The following is a 14,454-nucleotide window of genomic DNA, read 5'->3' as shown; positions in this document are numbered from 1 at the left end:
AATCTGGGATAAATGTGAGATAATGCTTTTGGGGATGAGTACTGCAAAGAGTGCAAGACTAAGAAGGTTAGGTCTGGAAAAGCGCAGCAGGTCAGGCAGCATCCAACGAGCAGGAGAATCGACGTTTCTGGCATAAGCCTTTCTTCAGGAATGAGGAAGGTGTGCCAAGCAGGCTAAGATAAAAGGTAGGTAGGAGGGACTTGGGGGACGGGCGTTGGGAATACGATAGGTGGAAGGAGATTAAGGTGAGGGTGATATGCTGGAGAGGGGGTGGGGGCGGAGAGGTCGGGAAGAAAATTGCAGGTCAAGAAGGCGGTGCTGAGTCTGAGGGTTGGGACTGAGAAAAGGTGTGGGGAGGGGAATTAAGAAAGCTGGAGAAATCTGCATTCATCCCTTGTGGTTGGAGGGTTCCTAGGCGGAAGATGAGGCGCTCTTCCTCCAGGCATCGTGCTGCCATGATCTGGCGATGGAGGAGACCAAGAACCTGCATGTCCTTGGCAGAGTGGGAGGGGGAGTTAAAGTGTTCAGCCACGGGGTGGTTGGGTTGGTTGGTGCGGGTGTCCCAGAGGTGTTCTCTGAAACGTTCCACAAGTAGGCGGCCTATCTCCCCAGTGTATAGGAGGCCACATTGGGTGCAGCGGATGCAGTAAATGATGTGTGTGGAGGTGCAGGTGAATTTCTGACGGATATAGAAGGATCCCTTGGGGCCTTGGACGGAAGTGAGGGGGGAGGTGTGGGTGCAAGTTTTGGTATTTCTTGTGGTTGCAGGGGAAGGTGCCGGGAGTGGAGGTTGGATTGGTGGAGGTGTGTGGATCTGACGAGGGAGTCACAGAGGGAGTGGTATTTCCGGACCGCTAATCGGGGTGAGGAGGGAAATATATCCTCAATAGTGGGGTCTGTTTGGAGGTGGCGGAAATGATCTGATGTATCTGGAGGTTGGTGGGGTGGTAGGTGAGAACCAGTGAGGTTCAGTCCTGGTGGCGATTGGAGGGGCGGGAAGTGAAGGAGATGCAGTGGAGAGCATCGTCAACCACGTCTGAGGGCAAATTGCGGTCTTTGAAGAAGAAGGCCATCTGGGTTGCTCGGTATTGGAACTGGTCCTCCTGGGAGCAGATGCAGCGAAGGTGAAGGAATTGGGAATATGGATTGACATTTTTACAGGGGGCAGGGTCGGAGGAAGTGTAGTCTAGGTAGCTGTGGGAGTCGGTTGGTTTATAGTAAATGTCCGTGTTGATTTGGTCGCCCGAGATAGAAATGGAGAGGTCTAGGAAGGGGAGGGAGGAGTCTGAGATGGTCCAGGTAAATTGGAGGTTGAAGTGGAAGGTGTTAGTAAAGTGGATAAACTGTTCAACCTCCTCGTGGGAGCACGAGGCAGCGCCGATACAGTCATCGATGTAGCAGAGGAAAAGGTGGGGGGTGGTGCCAGTGTAGTTGCGGAAGACGGACTGTTCCACATATCCGACGAAGAGGCAGGCATAGCTGGGGCCCATGCGGGTGCCCATGGCAACTCCTTTGGTTTGGAGGAAGTGGGAGGATTGGAAAGAGAAGCTGTTCAGAGTGAGGACCAGTTCAGTCAGTCGAAGGAAGTTAGGTTAGTTGTTTGGCCAAACTTTTGAATATTATTCCCAGTTGTGGGTCTCATGCCCAGAAGAAACACAAGATATTAGGAGTGCAGAAATGATTCACAAGAATGGTTCCGGGACAATGGCCTGCACTTGAGTATTTGAAGAATATTAAAGAGATTTAATAGTAGGATTCAAAAGCATGAAGAGTAAAATGTAATTCGGGAAAACCTATTTCCACAGGTGAAAGTGGAGATTGGCAAGTGTAACTAGAAACAAGGAGAAACCTTTTCATGCATCAAATCTTAACCAGTTGCTGCATGAAAAGGTTTCTCAGTCGAGTACCCAACAGTAATGTTGCCCTCGCCACCCATAAGCACCACATCCACCCCCGTTAACACAGCCATAAGCACCACATCCACCCCCGTTAACACACCCATAAGCACCACTTCGGCCTCTTTTGTGAGTGTCACTTCCTTTGGTGATGTCACTCCTGACTTTCAAGCCACACCCACTCAAGCAACTGTCTCCACCCCCACCTCAAACTCCAGCCCCCCTCCAGGTCCTAGCTCCCACCTCTGCCATGTCTTCACCATTCCCCCAGACCTCCCCCTCCCTCACTGAGGATGAACATTTAGTCCTCAGCAAAGGCCTCACCTTTATTGCTCTACAGTCCCAGATTAATGAGTTGGACACCCGTTGCGGTCTTGAACGTTTCTTCCACCGCCTCCACCTCCGTGCCTACTTTTTTAACCAAGACGCCCGGGCCTCCATTTTGCCAGAGCGGCAAGGAGAGAAGGAGTGGTGAAGTGAGGGCTGCCGAGAAGGGTGAGTTTTCCCGAATTAAAAGGGACTTACCTCGGGAGTCGGACCTCCATTTGCCGAGAGGTGCGAGGGAGGAGCGAAGGACTTCTGTGAAGCCATATATTTGTGTGGTTGCATAAGAACAGAGAAGGTGGTAAAAGAGGGGGAGGTGTGGCATTGTTCATCAAAGACAGTATTACAGTTGCGGAAAGGATGTTTGGGGACTCGTCAACTGAGGTAGTATGGGCTGAAGTTAGAAACAGGAAAGGAGAGGTCCCCCTGTTGGGAGTTTTCTATAGGCCTCTGAATAGTTCCAGAGATGTAGAGGAAAGCATAGCAAAGATGATTCTCGATAGGAGTGAGAGACAGGGTAGTTGTCATGGGGGACTTCAACTTTCCAAATATTGTGTGGGTACATTATACTATGAGTACTATAGATGGGTCAGTTTTTGTCCAGTGTGTGCAGGAGGGCTTCCTGACACAGTATGTAGACAGGCCAACAAGGGGCGAAGCCACATTAGATTTGGTACTGGGTAATGAGCCCGGCCAGATGTTAGACTTGGAAGTAGGTGAGCACTTGGGTGATAGCGATCACAATTCTGTTATGTTTACTTTAGTGATAGAAAGGGATAGGTGTATACCACTGGGCAAGAGTTACAGCTGAGGGAAAGGCAATTATGATGCAATTAGGCAAAATTTAGGAAGCATAGGATGGGGAAGGATACTGCAGGGGATGGGCACACTAGAAATGTGGAGCTTATTCAAGGAAAAGCTATTGTGTATCCTAGATAAGTATGTACCTATCAGGCAGGGAGGAAGCTGTAGAGCGCGTGAGCCATGGTTTACGAAGGAAGTGGAATCTCTGGTCAAGGGGAAGAAGAAGGCTTATGTTAGGATGAGATGTGAAGGCTCAGTTAGGGCGCTTGAGGGTTACAAGGTAGCCAGGAAAGATCTAAAGAGAGAGCTCAGAAGAGCCAGGAGGAGACATGAGAAGTTGTTGGCGGATAGGATCAGGGTAAACCCTAAGGCTTTCTATAGGTATTTAAGGAATAAAAGAATGACGAGAGTAAGATTAGGGCCAATCAAGGATAGTAGTGGGAAGTTGTGTGTGGAGTTAGAGGAGATGGGGGAAGCACTCAATGAATATTTTTCGACAGTATTCACGCTAGAAAATGACAATGTTGTCGAGGAGAATACTGAGATACAGGCTACTGGACTAGGTGGGACTGAGGTTCATAAGGAAGAGGTATTAGAAATCCTGCAAAATGTGAAAATAGATAAGTCCCTTGGGCCGGATGGGATCTATCCTAGGATCCTCTGGGAAGCCAGGGAGGAGATTGCTGAGCCTTTGGCATTGATCTTTAAATCTTCATTGTCTACAGGAATAGTGCCAGAAGACTTGAGGATAGCAAATGTGGTTCCCCTGTTCAAGAAGGGGAGTAGAGACAACCCTGGTAATTATAGACCAGTGAGCCTTACTTCAGTTGTTGGTAAAGTGTTGGAAAAGGTTATAAAAGATAGGATTTATAATCATCTAGAAAAGAATAATTTGATTAAGGATAGTCAGCACGGTTTTGTGAAGGGTAGGTCGTGCCTCACAAACCTTATTGAGTTCTTGGAGAAGGTGACCAAACAGGTAGATGAGAGTAAACCGGTTGATGTGGTGTATACGGGTTTCAGCAAGGCGCTCGATAAGGTTCCCCACAGTAGGCTATTGTACAAAATGTGGAGGAATGGGATTGTGGGAGATATAGCAGTTTGGATCAGTAATTGGCTTGCTGAAAGAAGACAGAGGGTGGTGGTTGATGGGAAATGTTCATCCTGGAGTCCAGTTACTAGTGGTGTACTGCAAGGGTCGGTGTTGGATCCACTGCTGTTTGTCATTTTTATAAATGACCTGGATGAGGGTGTAAAAGGATGGGTTAGTAAATTTGCCGACGACACTGAGGTCGGTGGAGTTGTGGATAGTGACGAAGGATGTTGTAAGTTACAGAGAGACATAGATAAGCTGCAGAGCTGGGCTGAGAGGTGGCAAATGGAGTTTAATGCGGACAAGTGTGAGGTGATTCACTTTGGTCGGAGTAACCGGAATGCGAAGTACTGGGCTAATGGTAAGATTCTTGGTTGTGTAGATGAGCAGAGAGATCTCGGTGTCCATGTACACAGATCCATGAAAGTTGCCACCCAGATTGACAGGGTTGTTAAGAAGGCATACAGTGTTTTAGCTTTTATTAATAGAGGGATTGAGTTCCGGAACCATGAGGTTATGCTACAGCTGTACAAAACTCTCGTGCGGCCGCACTTGGAGTATTGCGGGCAGTTCTGGTCACCGCATTATAAGAAGGATGTGGAAGCTTTGGAAAGGGTGCAGAGGAGATTTACTAGAATGTTGCCTGGTATGGAGGGAAGGTCTTACGAGGAAAGGCTGAGGGGCTTGAGGCTGTTTTCATTAGAGAGAGGAAGGTTGAGAGGTGACTTAATAGAGACATATAAGATAATCAGAGGGTTAGATAGGGTGGACAGGGAGAGCCTTTTTCCAAGAATGGTGATGGCGAGCATGAGGGGACACGGCTTTAAATTGAGGGATGATAGATATAGGACAGATATTAGAGGTAGTTTCTTTACTCAGAGAGTAGTAAGGGTATGGAATGCTTTGCCTGCAACGGTAGTAGATTCGCCAACTTTAAGTACATTTAAGTCGTCATTGGACAAGCATATGGACGTACATGAAATAGTGTAGGTTAGATGGGCTTCAGATTGGTATGACAGGCTGGCGTAACATCGAGGGCCAAAGGGCCTCCACTGCGCTATAATGTTCTATGTTCCCACTGAGGACCCCTTCTGCCACCTCTAACACACCCCATCCACCTGGACACCCCGTGCTGGCCTGCTACCCACCCTTGACCTCTTCATTTCAAACTGCCATCGTAACATCAACTGCCTCAACCTGCCCACCCCCCTCACCCCCTGCAACCTCTCACCCTCACAACACGCAGCCCTCCACTCCCTCTGATCCAACCACAACCTCACTGTCAAACCTGCAGACAATGGGGGTCACTGTAGTAATGTGCGGCGCACCGACCTCTACACCACTGAAGCCAGGCACCAAATCGCAGACACCTCTTCCTACGGCCCCCTTGATCACAACCTCACCTCCCATCATCTCCCAGGCCATCCACAACCTCATCATCTCTGGGGATCTCTCATCCACAGCCTCCAACCTCATTGTCAGTGAATCCCACACTGCCTGATTCTGCCTCATTCCTCAGATTCACAAACCTGACTGCCCCTGTCGACCCATTGCCTCAGCCTGCTCCCGTCCCACTGAACTCATCTCTTCCTACCTCGACACAGTCCTGTCCCCCTCCAGGAACTCCCCAGATACATTTGTGACACCATCCATTCCCTTCACCTCCTCCAAGATTTTTGTTTCCCCGGACCCTAACACTTCATCTTCACCTCGGATTTCCAGTCTCTGTACACATCCATCCGCCATGACGAAGGTCTCGAAGCCCTCCATTTCTTCCTCTCACCCCGTCCCAACCAGTACCTTTCTCACTGACACCCTCATCCACCTGGCTGAACTGATCCTCCTCCTCAACAACTTCTCCTTCCAATCCTCCCACTTCCTCCAAACCAAAGGGGTAGCCATGGGCACCCGCATGGGACCCAGCTACGCCTGCCTGGTACATGGAACAGTCCATCATCCGCAGTTACACTGGCACCACCCCCCACCTTTTCCTCTGCTCCATCAATGATTGCATCAGCGCCACCTCGTGCTCCCATGAGGAGGTTGAACAGTTCATTAACTTCACCAACACCTTCCACCCCGACCTCAAATGCACCTGGATCATCTCGGCATCCTCCTTCCCCTTCCTGGATCTCTCCATCACCGTCTCCAGCGACCGACTAACCACAGACATATTCTACAAGCCCACCGACTCCCACAGCTACCTAGACCACACCTCCTCCCACCCTGCCTCCTGTAAAAACGCCATCCCTGACTCCCAGTTCCTCTGCCTCCACCGCATCTGTTCCCAGGCTGACCAGTTCCACCTCAGAAAGTCCCAGATGGCCTCCTCCTTCCACGATCGCAACTCCGCTTCCCATGCGGTTGATGATGCCCTCTAGCACATCTTAGGTTAGACTTACAGTGTGGAAACAGGCCCTTCAGCCCAACAAGTCCACACCGACCCACCGAAGCGCAACCACCCATTCCCCTGCATTTACCCCTTTACCTAACACTACGGGCAATTTAGCCTGGCCAATTCACCCTGACCCGCACATCTTTGGACTGTGGGAGGAAACCGGAGCGCCCGGAGGAAACCCACGCAGACACGGGGAGAACGTGCAAACTCCACACAGTCAGTCACCTGAGTCGGGAATTGAACCCGGGTCTCAGACGCTGTGAGGCAGCAGTGCTAACCACTGTGCCACCGTGCCGCCCACGGTGTACATCTACTCCACTTCACGCAGCACCTCCCTTGAACCCCACCCCTTCCACCCCACCAACCTCCGCATAAAACACGTCACCCATGCCACTTCCTCCACTTCCAAACGGACCCCACCACCAGACATATATTTCCCTCCCCACTCCTATCAGTGTTCTGAAAAGATCAATCCCTCCACGACTCCCTCGTCAGGTCCACGCCCCCCACCAGCCCACGCCCCCCACCAGCCCACACCCCACTCCTGGCACGTTTCCCTGCCAGTGCAGAAAATGCATAACTTGAGCCTATGCCAGTCCCTTCACCTCTGTCCAAGGCCCCAAGAGATCCTTCCACATCCATCAGAAAGTCACCTGACTCTTTTCTAATGTCGGCTGCTGCATCCATTTCACCCAGTATGGTCCCTTCTATGTCAGGGAGACATGACGTCTTCTTGCGGATCGTTTCAGAGAACATCTCTGGGACACCTGCATCCACCAACCGCACCCCCGCCCCGTGGCTGAACACTTCAATTTCTCATCTCACTCTGCCAAGGACATGCAGGTACTGGGCCTCCCCCATTGCCAAACCCTAACCACCGATACCTGGAGGAAGAATATCTCATATTCCGCCTTGGGACCCTGCAACCACACGGGATGAATGTGGATTTCAACAGCTTCCTCATTTCCCCTCCTCTTACATTATCCCAGTCCCAAGCCTCCAACTCGGCACCGCCCTTGGACCCATCCAACACTGCCCCCTCTGACCTATCACCTTCTCCCTCATCTTGATCTACCTTTCACTTTCACAGCTTTCACAGCTACCTTCCCCCCAGCTCCCCCCACCCATTTATCTCTTGGCCCAGACCCACAAGCCTCATTCCTGATGAAGGGTTTATGCCCAAAACGTCGATTCTCCTGCTCCTCGGATGCTGCCTGACCTGCTGTGCTTTTCCAGCACCACACTATCTACTCTGACCTCCATCATCTGCAGTCCTCCTACGCAGTTAATGGTAGGGCCTTGAGTGGTGTTGTCGAAAAGAAAGTCTGGTGATGCGGGTACATAGCTTTTTGTAAGTTGCGTCACAGGTAGACAAGGTCGTTAAGAAGGTATTTAGCATGCTTACCATCATTGCTCAGATCACTGAGCATAGGAATTGGGGCACCATGTTGAGATTGTACAGAACTGTGGTGAAGCCACGTTTGTAGTACAGTCAGTTCAGCTATAACACGGGAGATCTATTCTTGTGCAACCCCCGATACAAGATAATCACGTAATAGCAGTACCATTTAAACAACTGTGGCCAGAATCATGTTAGAAACCAATACACCCTTCAAAAGTTTGCATTTTAGAAACAGTGTCCCAAATTTGTCAATCACATAATAGCAAATTTGCATTAAGGAAATGCACATTATAGCAGAATGGCCTGTACAATGTATAGTTCTGGCCACCTTGCTGGAGGAAGGATGCTATTAAGTTGGAGAGGGTTCAGAAAAGACTTAGCAGGATGTTGCCGGAACGGGGAGGGTTTGAGTTTTCAGGAGAAACTGGGTGAGCAAGGGATATTCCTTACTGTAGCGTAGGAAATTGAAGAGTGACCTTTATAGAGGTTTATAAAATCATGATGGGCATAGATAAGGTGGATAGCAAGGGTCTTTTCCCTAGGGTGGGTGAACTCCAAACAAGGGGGTATATTTTTATGGTGAGAGGAGAAAGATTTAAAAGGGACTTGAGGGGCAATGTTTCCACACACTGGGGGTTTCTATGTGGAATGAACTGCCACAGGAAGTGATAGATTCAGGTACAGTTAGGATATTTAAAAAACATTTGGACAGGTATGTGAATATGGATCAGTGGTGCTGGAAGAGCACAGCAGTTCAGGCAGCATCCAAGGAGCAGCAAAACCGACGTTTCGGGCAAAAGCCCTTCATCAGGAATAATTTTGCCCGAAACGTCGATTTCGCTGCTCCTTGGATGCTGTCTGACCTGCTGTGCTCTTCCAGCACCACTAGTCTAGAATCTGGTTTCCAGCATCTGCAGTCATTGTTTTTACCTAGGTATATGAATAGGAAGGGTTTGGAGGGATTAAAGCTGAAAATGTGTTGCTGGTTAAAGCACAGCAGGTCAGGCAGCATCCAAGGAACAGGAAATTCGACGTTTCGGGCCAGAGCCCTTCATCAGGAATGAGGAGAATGTGCCAGGCAGGCTAAGACAAAAGGTAGGAAGGAGGGACTTGGGGGAGGGGCGATGGAGATGTGATAGGTGGAAGGAGGTCAAGGTGAGGGTGATAGGCCGGAGTGGGGTGGGGGCGGAGAGGTCAGGAAGAAGATTGCAGGTTAGGAGGGCGGTGCTGAGTTGAGGGAACCGACTGAGACAAGGTGGGGGAGGGGAAATGAGGAAACTGGAGAAATCTGAGTTCATCCCTTGTGGTTGGAGGGTTCCCAGGCGGAAGATGAGGCGCTCTTCCTCCAACCGTCGTGTTGTTATGTTCTGCCGATGGAGGAGTCCAAGGACCTGCATGTCCTCGGTGGAGTGGGAGGGAGAGTTAAAGTGTTGAACCACGGGTGGTTGGGTTGGTTGGTCCGGGAGTCCCAGAGGTGTTCCCTGAAGCGTTCCACAAGTAAGCGGCCCGTCTCCCCAATATAGAGGAGGCCACATCGGGTGCAGCGGATGCAATAGATGATGTGTGTGGAGGTGCAGGTGAATTTGTGGCGGATATGGAAGGATCCCTTGGGGCCTTGGAGAGAAGTGAGGGAGGAGGTGTGGGCGCAAGTTTTACATTTCCTGCGGTTGCAGGGGAAGGTGCCGGGGGTGGAGGTTGGGTTGGTGGGGGGTGTGGACCTGACGAGGGAGTCACGAAGGGAGTGGTCTTTGCGGAACGCTGATAGGGATTAAGCCAAACACAGGCAAGTGGGACGAGTTTAGTTTGGGAACATGTTTGGCGTGGACTCGTTGAACTGAAGGATCTGTTTGCGTGTTGTATGACTGTTAGCTTTCCTAATTACTAACTGACTACACATTAACCTTTTGCGATTCATGCATCTCAGTGCTCTGCAAACAGTCATTATTTAGATAATTTTTTGTTCTTCTACTTGCGACAATGGACACACATTTCCAAGCTATACTTGCCACGTCATTGCCCATTCGCTTATAACTTAAGTCCTTGTGTCCCCTTCACAATTTACTTCTCTCCCTGTCTTTGTGTTGTCAGTAAACTGAGCAACAATGTGATCCCTTCATTTAAGCCATTTATATAAATTGTAAAGAGTTAAGGTCCCAATACTGATCACTTGTTAAGTCTTGCCAAACCAATTAACACACACAATCTCTGCTTTCAGTTTAGTCTCAGGCAGAGCATAGAAAGAAGCCATTCGGCCCATCATGTCCATACCAGTTATTAAGCAGTTATCTACTCTTGTCTCATTTTCCAGTACGTGCCTGGTCGCCTTGTATGTTATGACACTTCAATTGCTCATCTAAATATTAATTAAGCAGTCCCGGCTTTTACCATTCTTTCAGGCAGTGATTTGCACTGAGTGAAAAATTCTTCCTCAAGTTCACATGAAATCTGTTGCCCTTAACCTTAAACCTAAGCCCACTGGTCACTGACTCCTCTACTATCTTCACCTGACGAAGGAGCAGCACTTCAAAAACTTAGGATTTCAAATAAACTTGTTAGACTATAACCTGGTGTCGTGTGACTTCTGACTTTGTCCTCTACGAAAGGGAAAGGTTTCTTCCTATCAACCCAGTCTATGCATTTCATAATTTTCTACATCTCATTTACGTCCCCTCTCAACCTTTCCTGCTTTAAGGTAAATAACCACAGTCTACTTAATCTCTCTCCATAGCTGAATCACTCCAGTCCAGTCAACACCCTGATATATCTCTTCTGCACGCTGTCTAATGCAATCCCATACTTCCCATAAGTATGTGGTGACTCTCAGAGTAGTCCAGTTACAATCTAAATAAACTCTTATATGGCTCCGACATAACCAACAGCTTTAACAAAGGGTCAGTTAGACTCGAAACGTCAGCTCTTTTCTCTCCTTACAGATGCTGCCAGACTTGCTGAGATTTTCTAGCATTTTCTCTTTTGGTTTCAGATTCCAGCATCCGCAGTAACTTGCTTTTATCTGACATAACCCTCTCCTCTTCTGTTTAGTTCTACCATATGCCTTCTTAACCTGTTATACCTCCCTGCACCAACATACTGGAAATCAAGCCTGCCAAACCCAGAGTCATTGTAAAAGTTAAAGACTTTATCAAAGTTTTCAAAATACTCCAATTTATCTGACTTTTAAGACCCAGTTTAACATGAAGCACAGACCAAGTTTCTGTGCTTAAAAAGAGTAGCTATTTATTGCAAATAAACACATTGTAACTACCGTCAAATAACTATCAACTGTTAACATATAACTCCACTGGTTAAACCTTTAAACATCTTATGGACATTCCCCAACCTTCACGTAATGATTGACACAGGCAGATACAAAACGTGTGGGTGTTCTGATGGAGGGAAGAACAGGCAAGGTAGTTAATGGTCCTTGTCCACAGGTTTCACTGGATTGATCCTGTAGTTTGCTGGACTTGTGCTCCTTGATCTCCTACCTTCAGATGTTTTCCCTGGCTTGCAGGAGGCACAGAGTGATTGGTTCACAACTTGTAAAGTCTCTTTTTTTTGTTAAAGGCAACAGCTTAAGATATCTAGTGAAGAAAAATAAATGCCTTTAGGTATGATGTGTTTTTTTTAACTGCAGAGAAAAGGCTACAACCCCCTTTTCTGGAGGTCCAAAGGCTCTTGGTTATCTTGCTTGCACGCACAAGCTGTTCACCTATCTAGGAGACAATCATGTAATTGTTGGCAGGCAGAAAGCCTTTGCCATTGATTCACCATTCTACAGACCAATCAGCAACTTGTTACTGGCCAACCCAGCTGGCCTACACCAATGAGACACCACTTCCAGTCGCAATAACAACCATTCACGCTCTGCCTTTTGCCTTTAAGCCAATCTTGAATCCAATTTCCCTTGATCCAATGGACTCTTACCTTGACAAGTCTTACATGCGATTTATAAGCCAAACTAAAGTTCATGTAGACTACATCAACCGCACTACCGTCATCCACATATTTAATCACCACCTCAAAAGGAAACTACTCAAACCTGTCAGACATAACCTCCCTCTGACAAAGCAATGCTGACTATCCTCGATTAATCCTTGTTGACTCCAAATGTGGATTAATTCTATTTCTCGGTTTCTTACTTCCAATAATTCCCTTACCAATAGTGCTAAACTGACAAGCCTGTCTTTCTCTGGTTTATCCCAACTATCCTTCCTGTAGAACTGCACTATATTAGCTGTCCATTGGCACCTCTCCTGTGTCCTGAGAGGATTTGAAAATTAATGTCTGGGTCGCCTGCAATTTCCTCCTTTACCTCTTGCAGGAGCCTGGGTCTGGGAACTTATCCATTTTTAAGCTGCTAAAACCACTCCCTCCCTCTCACCTGTAATTTCCTCCCTCACCTGTAATTTATGATGTGGAGGAGCCGGTTTTGTACTGGGGTGGACAAAGTAAAAATAGCACGACACCAGGCGAAGTAGGAGCAGCGCTCCGAAAGCTAGTGCTTCCAAATAAACCTGTTGGACTATAACCTGGTGTTGTGTGATTTTTTAATCTGTAATTTAGTCACGGATAGTACGTCCTCTTCCCTCATTTCTATACCTATACCACTCTTCTCAATCATGAATACAGATATAATATATGTACTGAAAACCTCACCTAATGAAATCCCTTACTGTTATTCTCTTGTTATTTTAATACCTGAAATTATCCTGCATCTCTTCCTGACTATATGCGGTCTGCAGTACACTCCAACAATGTTATAGCCCCTATTTGTTTTGACGTTCCACCCATATGACCTTAATTATGGATCGTTCTTAGATATCGCCCGTCCTGATTGGATTAATTGATTCCTTGATTAGTATTGTGACACCGTCTCCTCTTTACCCTCTTTGTCTCACCTGAAGATTCGATAACCTGGAATATTCAACTGCTTATCCTGCCCCTTGTCAACCATGTGTTCAGGAAGTTTTAGCCTCATCTGTTAATCAGTTCCCTCCACTCATATGCCTTTTTCACAAGACTCCTTGCATTGAAATAAATGGCATTTAACCTTGCCAAGCGGCCTTTGTCATATCTTGACTGCCTTCTAGGCAGACTTGCCTTTACTTCTACGTTTGCATGCACATCACCCACTATTATATCTCAATTCCATATCCCAGCCAACCAATCTCCTATCCATGTCAGTGTAGTACCCTCTAAACCATAAGCTTTTATTTTCTGTAATAACTGTTGTGGTACCTTTTCAAATGCCTTCTGGAAATCCGAATTCTCTGGTTCCCCTCCTCAAAGTATTCCAGCAGATGAACCAAACATGACTTCCCTTTCACATTGTTGACCCTGCCTCACTATCCTGAATATATTAAATTGGCCTGCTATAATAACTTTAATAATAGTTTTTAACATTCCCCCAATAATAAATGCTAAGCTAAATGGCCTGTAGCTTCCTGCTTCCTATCTCTGCCCCTTCAGGAGTAAAGGAGTTCCATTCATTATGCTCCAACTGAAAATGGGATCCCAAAACCACGGGATTTTGGAAAATTAAAACCAATGCATCCACTGTCTCACTGACCACTTCGTTTAGGAGCTGAAAATGTGTTGCTGGAAAAGCGCAGCAGGTCAGGCAACATCCAAGGAGCAGGAGAGTTGACGTTTTGGGCATGAGCCCTTCTTCAGGAAAGCCGAAACGTAGACTCTGCTGCTCCTTGGATGCTGCCTGACCTGCTGCGCTTTTCCAGCAACACATTTTCAGCTCTGATCTCCAACATCTGCAGTCCTCACTTTCTCCACTTCGTTTAGGACCCTAGGATGACCATTCTAGGAAATAAGGCCATTCAGCCCATTGAGACCACTCCGCTATTTAATCACGGCTGATGGGCATTTCAACTCCACTTACCAGCATTCTCCCCGTAGCCCTTAATTCCTTGTGACATCAAGAATTTATCAATCTCGGTCTTGAAGCCATTTAGCGTCCCGGCCTCCACTGCACTCCGTGGCAAAGAATTCCACAGGCCCACCACTCTCTGGCTGAAGAAATGTCTCCGCATTTCTGTTCTGAATTTACCCTCTCTAATTCTAAGGCTGTGCCCACGGGTCCTAGTCTCCTCGCCTAACGGAAACAATTTCTTAGCGTCCACCCTTTCCAAGGCATGGTGGCTCAGTGGTTAGCATTGCTGCCTCACAGCACCAGGGACCTGGGTTCAATTCCCGCCTGTCTGTGTAGAGTTTGCACATTCTCCCCGTGTCTGCGTGGGTTTCTCCCACAGTCCAAAGATGTGCAGTTAGGGTGAATTGGCCACGCTAAATGTGATATGAAAGTCAGTGGAGTGGTGGACAGCGAAGAAGGATGTGGCAGGTTACAGCGGGATATAGATAAGTTGCGGAGCTGGGCAGAAAGGTGGCAAATGGAGTTCAATGTAGCTAAGTGTGAAGTCATTCACTTTGGTAGGAGTAACAAGAAGATGGATTACTGGGCTAATGGTAGGCTACTTGGTAGTGTGGATGAACAGAGGGATCTTGGTGTCCATGTACACAGATC

General features: G+C 47.8%; 1 protein-coding gene across 7 annotated transcripts in view; it reads left to right on the top strand.

Moving 5' to 3' along the window:
- dnajb2 (DnaJ heat shock protein family (Hsp40) member B2) overlaps positions 1-14,454 on the top strand; it is a 143,419-nt gene that overhangs the window by 104,922 nt on the left and 24,043 nt on the right. The window lies entirely within an intron of this gene.

Source organism: Hemiscyllium ocellatum, chromosome 7, assembly GCF_020745735.1.
Source record: "Hemiscyllium ocellatum isolate sHemOce1 chromosome 7, sHemOce1.pat.X.cur, whole genome shotgun sequence".
NCBI classification, from domain to species: Eukaryota; Metazoa; Chordata; class Chondrichthyes; order Orectolobiformes; family Hemiscylliidae; genus Hemiscyllium; species Hemiscyllium ocellatum.
This window is presented reverse-complemented; position numbering and strand designations above follow the sequence as displayed.